An 11,096-nucleotide genomic window follows, 5' to 3' on the forward strand; every position below is an offset into this window, starting at 1 on the left:
GGGGTGTCCATCCTGCCTTCCCACAGCAAGAAAATCTGTTCTCTCTTTCAAAATCTAAATGAGATTGCTTTTCCACATGGGGAGCTGCATATTAGTAGCTCCCCATGTGGAAAAGTAATGCCGGCTCCAAAACGCTTAGAAGTTGTGCACCACAGGCGCTGGAGTCATGCACCCTAGAGATTATGAGATTGGTTCATCCAGCGCGTGCACACCAGGGGGCCGCACTTAGCGCTGTGCTGGGTGCAAGACTTTTACTTTTTACTGTAAAAAAATAGCCCATATCAGTAATTTCTAATATTCCTCGGGACCGTATCCCCTGGGTCTTATAAAAACTTTAGAGACCCTGAAGGGAGCCACAATGCCCCCACGGTCCCGCCGGCTCCACGCGTCCTTCGGGAGCCGGCATTACTTTTCCACATGGGGAGATGCTAACTTGCATGTGGAAAAGTTATCTGGTTTGGATTTTGAAAGTTAGAACAGATTTCAGTGCTCTGTCTTTCAAAATGCAAACCAAGTTTGCTATGGGTGGGCGGGAGCCGCGAGACTCCCGCCCTGTCATAGCAAACCGATACCAAAGGGGATGATGGACGGAGCGTTTGAGCAAATCAAACACTCACCCCCAGTCAACTGATCTGGGTTTAATCCATCACCATTCTTTAGCTCACTCCACTACCCCAGTTCAGACATGGCCATATGCAAATCAGTCTGACCCTGTGCCTCATGGGAACAGTCCAGCCCGAACTGCCAAGCCATGTCTTCTCTGGACCGAAAACAAGCATCCTGGGACCGGTTTCGGATTCATAATCCTCATCAGCCGGGCTATCTTGAATCCAGTGGTAGAGTGAGCAAGGGACCCACGTCTGGGCATACCCTGCCAACATAGGGCAAACAAAGCGATACCAAAGGGGATGATGGACGGAGCGTTTGAGCAAATCAAACACTCACCCCCAGTCAACTGATCTGGGTTTAATCCATCACCATTCTTTAGCTCACTCCACCACCCCAGATCAGACATGGCCATATGCAAATCAGTTTGACCCTGTGCCTCATGGGAACAGTCCAGCCCAACCTGCTAAGCCATGTCTTCCCTGGACCAGAAAGAAGCATCTTGGGACCGGTTTCGGATTCATAATCCTCATCAACCAGGCTATATTGAATCCAGTGGTAGAGTGAGCAAGGGACCCAGGTCTGGGCATACCCTGCCAACTTAGGGCGAACAAAGCGATACCAAAGGGGATGATGGACCGAACGTTTGCGCAAATCAAACACTCACCCCCAGTCAACAGATCTGGGTTTAATCCATCACAATTCTTTAGCTCACCGGTCCCATGATACTTGTTTCCAGTCCAGGGAAGACATGGCTCGGCAGTTCAGGCTGGAATGTTGAGGCCCTTCCACTTCTAATTTTGCAGGGGAGGCCTTTTAGCCCACTCCAACCATTTATTTTATAGGTCTGGAGGGTGGGTCTCACTGTTGCATAGCAAACAGCAATGTTGAGAAAATCTTCCGGTAAGATAACAAAGGATTTAGAAGTCCATTTTCTGCTTTTTTGAAGTAGGTTGCAGCCGTTTAAGCGGCAACAATTTTAACACCGTGTTTGTAAATATGCCCTTGAGTTTTGTAATGTCGACAATCTTGCCTCCCATTTAAATAGGCACAAATTATTTTTTGAAGTGCATTGTGAATCGTGAAGCAATACTGTCTAATTGTGATCGATAAAGAATTGAAAGAGTTGTGTACTTGTTTTGCTCGTAATGTGCATTGGGGCAGATTTACAACTTCATTGCGTTATTGTTGCATCATTTTTAAGATGGGAAATGTGACGTGAAAGTGGCTCAAGGGGCTTGTAAATCTGCTAAACAGTGTTCTGTCTTACTTTGCTTTCCTTTCTGTCATGTAGAGGATCCTGGGTAAATATAATGGTTTCTGTACAGCCAGTACCTTTTAACCATACCCCCAAACTGCTTACTGCCAGTTACCATAGTAATAGTTCATTGAACACTTAAGTGAGCACAGAGGTTAGAAGTTCACCACACTATGGGCCATATGTATCAAGCATTTTACGATTCACTAAGGCCGAAATTCTGCGAATTTCGGCCTTAGCGAATCGCAAACGGCCTTTTTTTCTGATTTTGAAATGTATGAAAAATTTGCAAAGTAAGGAATTGCAAAAATTTGGGATTCCTTATTTTGCTATAGCATTTAGGGAATCGCATTTTTGCGATTCCTTAAATGCTATGTATGAAGCATTTTTTCATAGCGAATTTAGCTTAAGAAATTGCAATTTACCACCAACTTTCACTTGGTGGTAATTTGCGATTTCTTTTAAAAACGCACAAGTTGGCATTTTTGAATGTGGCATGTGACGCACATACATGCCCATAGGGCATGTATGTGCGCCATATGCACACACATGCTGATTTCAGGGGTGCAGGAGGGTGTCCTTGAGACACCCCTGCACCCTTGAAATCAATCTCATTTTGCGATTAGCAAATTGCGAATCGCAAAATGAAATGCATTTGGAATGAATGGGAAATTATTCCTTATTTGCGAATTCGCAACTTGCGAATTCGCAAATAAAGAATATTAAGGAATCGCAATAAAAATGCGATTTTTTACATACATACCGTTTTGCGAATTCTAAATAGCGATTCCTTAAAAATCGCTATTTAGAATTCGCAAAACGGAACTATGATACATATGGCCCTACGTTGCTAATCAAAACAGTTACTGTGCTGGAGTTTTAAAAGTTTTCCATAGGAACCGTTAGTCGTAGAAGAAGTCAGTGGAAAATATAATAAAAATAATAGCGGGGGTTCGCTGGGGCCCCCACAGTCCCGGGGCTTCACTCATGTTGGGAGTGGGGTCCAGTAGGCTGTGTAAATTATATCGGGAAAACAACAATGCAGCTTATTGCGGCTTTTTTTGATATAATGTGGAATAATGTTTATTTATTAGGCAGTGTTCACTTTTGTTACGGATAGAGTCCCTTTGTTACAGGAAATGTATTAATATGTAGGACGGCGTGTTCTGTATGTGTGCATGGAACACATTTAACGTTTAATTGGCTAAGGTGTTCCAACAACAAGCTTAATGATCATTGGATGCAAACTATTGAAAGTAGAAGTATTTTCTGCATTTCACTTTTGCTCCGGAGAGTAGCAAGGACATCTAATTGGCTTACATGCTGTAAGAAGGACTTTCCTGAGCTTAATGTTGGTTTGTTGCGAACTATTGAAACTAGAAGTGTTGCCAGCCATTCACTTCCGCTCTGCGGAGTAGGAGGGACATCTGATTTGGTGACGTGCTCCGGGGAGGACTTTCCCAAGCTTAATGTTGATTGGCTATAAACTGTTGAAAGTAGAAGTGTTGTCAGCGACTTCTTCCCTCTTCGCGGAGTATTAGGGACATTTCATTGGGTAACGTGTTCCAAGTGGGACCTTACGAAGCTTAATGTTCATTGGCTATGAAGCATTAAAAGTAGAAGTTTTGGCAGTCATTCCTACCTCCTCTGCGGAACAACAGGAGCATTTTATTGGCTAAAGTATTTCGAGCACAAGTTTGCTCCTTATTGGGTGGGAACGCTTCACTTTTGTCAGTGATTTTGTGACGCACTTCCAAAGGAGTTTGGGAAAAGAAAGTAGTAGAGGGGAGGTTAGGAACACTATTAACTCTGTACAGTGATCACAAGGTGGTGGACAGGGATTATGAAGGTAAAAATTGTTTTTATATGTTTTAAGGGCCATTTATATAATCGCTGTGTGCTGTACAAATCACAACAGAAAAATGACAGTGTCTTGCGGTATTTTTTTTATCAAGTTTGCGGGTGGGATACTTCCCAGGAGCACTATTTACTTATAATGTGGTGTTTACTTTTCTGATGGGTAGGTGTGTTTGCGCAGCAAAAATTTCAATCTAGGTTTGAAACAGTTTTTATTTAGCAAACAGAAATAAACTTTCTTCAGAAACTGACGCTGTATATATGAAAGGGGTGACAATTAAAAAGGTAATTTCAGAAAATATCAGTTAAGCGTGGCCATACCCTCCTTTTTTCTGCTATAGTTTGTAAAAGTGTTGTCCCATATTTTTGATAATGTAAGAGGGCATCAGTTACTTTTAGATAAAGTAGAATAAAAGTGCTACAACAAACACTCCCGCACTACATTATCTGAGGTCAGGAGAACAAGTAAAAACAGTTAAATACAAGTAACTTCATATTACATAGAAATGTATGCATTATAATTTTTCAAATTTGAATTCTGTAGAATTCAGGAACGATCTGTCGTAGTGCTTAGAGGTCGCACACTGTTCCACTAACAAATCACATACTCACTTAAGAATATATACGAAGGTATTATTATAATATACAGAACTAGTCCTATATATTCTTTAGGGAGAAGGTGAATAGGAACCACAAATGAGAAGAATAGAAATGAGAAAATAACATTCAGAAATGTAGGGTGTACCAACTATTTAAAGTAACAAAGTATGTATGAAAGCTATATTTTTTATTCTGCAATTTCGTAAAATATGCTCCCTGAAAAAAAATCTGATCAAGTACGTTCTAATGTTTCCTAATGTGTATTACAGGTGGAGTCGAAAAATCTCCTATTCCTCTTCTGTAACAATAGGACAATCTATTACAATATAACGATTGATACCATTGTTACAGTAAAAAGAAAAGGAAAATAAAGTTATCTATTTAACAGAACATCCATAACGAAATACTTTCGAGCGGTAATTATTTTCTGAGCTTCTTTTCTCCGGGAGGTCAAAAAGTTTGATCTTCTTGGCGACGGGTCATAAACTCCCCTGTGATCAAGACTGTGAAAATTATAATATATATATTCACCGTATATGATCAAAAGGGGGGAACAGGCTAAAAACTAGAAGCTGGTGACGTTGCTTATATATCTTTACTCTTTTTGACGACGGGTCATGAACTCCACTGAGATTAGCATAACTGTTAATATTATAATATACATATTAACAGTATATAATCCCTAGGGGAAAAGACACTAACAACTGAAAGGTGGTGATGTTGATTGTAAATGTTTAGGGTCTGCGCCGACGGGTCACCAACACTTCTGAAGCGCAGTACAGTGTCAATATTATAATATAGAAAGTCACAATGTATAGGCTGAAAGGAGCCAGAAAAGGAGCAATGTTTGTTGTAACCTATCTGTTTCTGAAAACAAGCTGCTGATGTTACAGATAAAAAAGGAAAACATGCAATAACACTTTTTTCTAGATATAAATGTTTAACCCTTTCCATGCTCATGACGGAACGGTTCCGTCATGAGCTACGGTTGAGCTGTGCTCATGACGGAACCGTTCCGTCATGACCACGCCCGTTTCTATTACCGCCCAGCACCGGAGGGGGAAACGCGTTCGCGCTGAAGAGGTTAAATATTGACAAATAGCCACAAATTATAACTATCTACTATGCCATAATGAAACAGCTTACAACTCCGGAATATGTTTGTTGACGCAAAAGAAGAAGCCGATGCGAGAAAAGGGAACCTGCATCACAGATTGGCGATGCAGAAATAACTCGCGGAAACGAAACTAATCGAACAATAGGTGTGGTTTGTATAGTTTTTGGTTGTTTAGTAGTCTATCGAAGGAAGATTTGGCTCCGCCGATGTAAATGTCACGTTTTACAGTTTACACGTGCTCACGTGCTCACGTTTAACTGTTTTACTTGTGCACGTGCTGGGAAAAGTTACAAACTGTGAAGCTGTAAAAGTTTCAATTTCCATAGTAACACGTATAAGGTCCTTATTATCTGCATACGTTGGAGAGTTTAAAAAGTGTTACCCGGTAAACTGTGTCCTTTGCATTGTCATGATTAGAAACATCTAAATAGAAGATAAAAAAAAATATTGTGTACAATAGAAAAAAAAAAGAACGTATTAATATTTGCTATCACTATACTAAAATTAAAACAATGCAGCATTTGTAAAGCGTAAAGCTACCCCCGGAAAGGTGTGCCGCATTTGGGGCGCTGGGAAGATTAAGCAAGGTGTTACCTACAGTGAGATAGTGGTGGGCTAAGATGGGGATGGACTTTGCAATCGAACTGTGAACGCTGTTCTTGAAAGTCAGGTATTATAGGTGCTGCGTCATACTTTTACCACATTTATATGTTAATTACTGCTAATTAAGAGTAAAAATATTCTTATAAGTAGGGCTCCTTGATTTATGTTTTTACAGATAAATATAGACAGAAAAGTATTTTCCTCTCTGTATTTATTTTCAAGTGTGGATAAATACGGAAATTGGGTTTTTTTTAGCGTTTGTAAACGCTGTCAATGATGAGTAGTAGGCCAATAGGTCTGTCGTTCTAAAAGTAAAAGGGTAAAAACAATAAAAGACTTTTAGTAAACAGTCTTAAAGAGCAATATATATCCTCGTATAAGAAAACTTGCACATTTTAATATGAAGGTTGTGTATAGTTTATCATCTAAGAGTGTTTACATGAGTGAAAACGGTCAGTCTTTCAGTCATGAGTGCATATTTATCAGTAAAATAAATGTGGAAATATACTAATTTCAGATTTATTTTTTACAAAACTCGAAATATATATTGGTAAATACACATACAATTATTATATGTCATTTGAGATGTCATCAGTGATGTCATCAGTGATGTCACTGACTATGTCATGAATGATGCAATATGTGACATCATCAGCAGTGGATTGCAGGCGCGCAAGTTATACTTAGTACAACTAACTATAATGGAGGAATTTCAATGGTTTTGTATGAGTAAAATGTCCAACTAACTATAACACCCCTGAAACCTATGAATTTTTCAGTGAATTTCTAAGATTTTTTAAATGATAATTCCTAACCACAACCTGCCTGAAACTTATGGTTTTTTCAGTGAATTTCAAAGGCTTTTTAAAAGATAATTCCTTAGTATAACCTAATAATTGTATGTGTATTTACCAATATATATTTCGAGTTATGTAAAAAAATTAATCTGAAATTAGTATATTTCCACATTTATTTTACTGATAAATATGCACTCATGGCTGAAAGACTGACCATTTTCACTCATGTACACACTCTTAGATGATAAAATATACACAACCTTCATATTAAAATGTGTAAGTTTTCGTATACGAGGACATATATTGCTCTTTAAGGCTGTTTACTAAAAGTCTTTAATTGATTTTACCCTTTTACTTTTAGAACAACAGACCTATTGTCGTACTACTCATCATTGACAGCATTTACAAACACTCAAAAAATAACCCAATCTCCGTATTTATCCACACGTTAAAATAAATACAGAGAGGAAAATACTTTTCTGTCTGTATTTATCTGTAAAAATCAATAAAAACATAAATCAAGGAGCCCTACTTATAATTTATGAATATTTTCAACTTAATTAGCAGTAATTAACATATAAGTGTAGTAAAAGTATGACGCAGCACCTATAATACCTGACTTTCAAGAACAGCATTCACAGTTCGATTCCAAAGTCCATAAGCATCTTAGCCCACCACTATCTCACTGTAGGTAACACCTTGCTTAATCTTTCCAATGCGCCAAACGCCGGCACACCTTTCCAGGGGTAGCTTTATGCTTTACAAATGCCGGCATTTTTTTTAATTTAAAAGCATAGTGATAACAAATATTTATACGTTCTTTTTTTTCTATAGTAAACAATGTTTTTTTAATATCTTCTATTTAGTTGTTTTTAATCATGAGAATGCAAAGGACGCAGTTTACCGGGTAACACTTTTTAAACTCTCCAACGTATTTAGATAATAAGGACCTTATACGTGTTACTATGGAAATCGAAACCTTTACAGCTTCACAGTTTGTAACTTTACCAAACACGTGCACAAGTAAAACAGTTAAAACGTGAGCACATGTAAACTGTAAAACATGACAACTACATACGCGGAGCCGAACCTTCCTTCCATAGACTACTAAACAACCAAAAACTATATAAACCACACCTATTGTGCGATTAGTTTGTTTTCACAAGTTATTTCTGCGTCACCAATCTGTGATGCAGGTTCCCTTTTCTAGCATCGGATTCTTCTTTTGCGTCAACAAACATATTCCGGAGTTGTAAGTTGTTTCATTATGGCATAATAGATAGTTATAATTTGTGGCTATTTGTCAATATTTAAACATTTATATCTAGAAAAAAGTATTATTGCATGTTTTTCTCTTTTTCTCTGTAACGTCAGCAGCTTGTTTTCAGAAACAGATAGGTTACAACAAACATTGCTCCTTTTCTGGCTCCTTTCAGCCTATATATTGTGACTTTCTATATTATAATATTGACACTATACTTCGCTTCAGAGGTGTTGGTGACCCGTCGGCGCAGACCCTAAACATTTATTTCAACGTCACCACCTTCCAGTTGTTAGTGTGTTTTCCCCTAGGGATTATATACTGTTAATATGTATATTATAATATTAACAGTTATCCTAATCTCAGTGGAGTTCATGACCCGTCGTCACAAAGAGTAAAGATATATAAGCAACGTCACCAGCTTCTAGTTTTTAGTTTGTTCCCTCCTTTTGATCATATACAGTGAATATATATATTATAATTTTCACAGTCATGATCTCAGAGGAGTTTATGACCCGTCGCCACGAAGATCAAACTTTTTGACCTCCCAGAGAAAAGAAGCTCAGAAAATAATTACCACTCGAAAGTATTTCGTTATGGATGTTCTGTTAAATAGATAACTTTATTTTCCTTTTTGTTTTACTGTAACAATGGTATCTATCAATCGTTATATTGTAATAGATTGTCCTATTGTTACAGAAGAGGAATAGGAGATTTTTCGGCTCCATCTGGAAACATTAGAACGTACTTGATAAGATATTTTTTCAGGGAGCATATTTTACGAAATTGCAGGATAAAAAATATAGCTTTCATACATACTTTTTTACTTTAAATATTTGATAAACGCTACATTTCTGAATGTTATTTTCTAATTTCTATTCTTCTCATTTGCGGTTCCTATTCACCATCTCCCTAAAGAATATATAGGACCAGTTCTGTATATTATAAAAGTACCATTCTATATATTCTTACTTGAGTTTGTGATTTGTTAGCAGAACAGTGTGCGACCTCTAGGCACTGTGACAGAACGTTCCTGAATTCTACAGAATACAAATTTGAAAAATGATAACGCATACATTTCTATGTAATATGAAGTCACTTGTATTTAACTGTTTTTTACTTGTTCTCCTGACCTCAGATAATGTAGTGCGGGAATGTTTGTTGTAGCACTTCTATTCTGCTTTATCTAAAAGTAACTGATGCCCTCTTACATTATCAAGAATATGGGACAACACTTTTACAAACTATAGCAGAAAAAAGGAGGGTATGGCCACACTTAACTGATATTTTCTGAAATTGCATTTTTAATTGTCACCCCTTTCATATATACAACGTCAGTTTCTGAAGAAAGTTTATTTGTATTTGCTAAATAAAAACAGTTTCAAACCTAGACTGAAATTTTTGCTGCGCAAACACACCTCCCCATCAGAAATGTAAACCCCACATTATAAGTAAATAATGCTCCAGGGAAGTATCCCACCCCCAAACTTGATAAAAAAACACCGCAAGACACTGTCATTTTTCCGCCGTGATTTGTACACCTCACAGCAATTATGGAAATGGCCCTTAAAACATATAAAAACAATTTTTACCTTCATAATCCCTGTCCACCACCTTGTGACCACTGTACAGAGTTACTAGTGTTCCTAACCTCCCCTCTACTACTTTCTTTTCCCATACTCCTTCGGAAGTGAGTCACAAAATCACTGACAACAGTGAACTGTTCCTACCCAATAAGGAGCAAACTTGTGCTTGAAATACTTTAGCCAATAAAATGTTCCTGTTGCTCCGCAGAGGAGGAAGAAATGACTGCCAAAACGTCTACTTTTAATGCTTCATAGCCAACGAACATTAAAGCTTCGTAAGGTCCCGCTTGGATCACGTTACCCAATGAAATGTCCCTAATACTCCGCGAAGAGGGAAGAAATCGCTGACAACACTTCTACTTTCAACAGTTTACAGCCAATCAACATTAAGCTTGGGAAAGTCCTCCTTGGAGCACGTCAGCAAATCAGATGTCTCTCCTACTCTGCAGAGTGGAAGTGAATGGCTGGCAACCCTTCTAGTTTCAATAGTTCGCAACAAACCAACATAAAGCTCAGGAAAGTCCTCCTTACAACATGTAAGCCAATTAGATGTCCTTGCTACTCTGCAGAGCAGAAGTGAATAGCATAAAACACTTCTACTTTCAATAGTTTGCACCCAATGAACATTAAGCTTGTTGTTGGAACACCTTAGCCAATTAAACGTTAAATTTGTTCCACGCACACATACAGAACACGCCGTCCTACATATTAATACATTTCCTGTAACAAAGTGACTCTATCCGTAACAAAAGTGAACACTGCCTAATACATAAACAGTATTCCACATTATATTAAAGAAAAGCCGTAATATGCCACATTGTTGTTTTCTCGATATCATTTCCACAGCCTACTGCAACATGCAACATGAGTGAAGCCCCGGGACTGTGGGGGCCCCAGCGAACCCTCGCTATTTTTTTATTTATATTTTCCACTGACTTCTTCTACGACTAACGGTTCCTATAGAAAACTTTTAAAGCTCCAGCACAGTAACTGTTTTGATTAGCAACATAGTGTGGTGAACTTCTAACCTCTGTTCTCACTTAAGTGTTTCATGAACTGTTACTATGGTAACAGACAGTAAGCAGATTGGGGGTAGGGTTGAATGGTACTGACTGTACAGAAACTGTTATATTTACCCAGGATCCTCTACATGACAGAAAGGAAAGCAAAGTAAGACAGAACACTGTGTAGCAGATTTACAAGCCCCTTGAGCCACTTTCGCGTCACTTTTCCCATCTTAAAAATGATGCTACAGTAACACAATGAACTTGTAAATCTGCCCCTATGCACATTACGAGCAAAAGAAGTACACAACTAGTTCACAATTAGACAGTGTTGCTTCACGATTCACATTGCACTTAAAGAAATTCTTCGTGCCTATTTAAATGTGAGACAAGGTTGTCGACATTAC

This window comes from Lissotriton helveticus, chromosome 11 (assembly GCF_964261635.1).
Source record: "Lissotriton helveticus chromosome 11, aLisHel1.1, whole genome shotgun sequence".
Classification (NCBI taxonomy): Eukaryota; Metazoa; Chordata; class Amphibia; order Caudata; family Salamandridae; genus Lissotriton; species Lissotriton helveticus.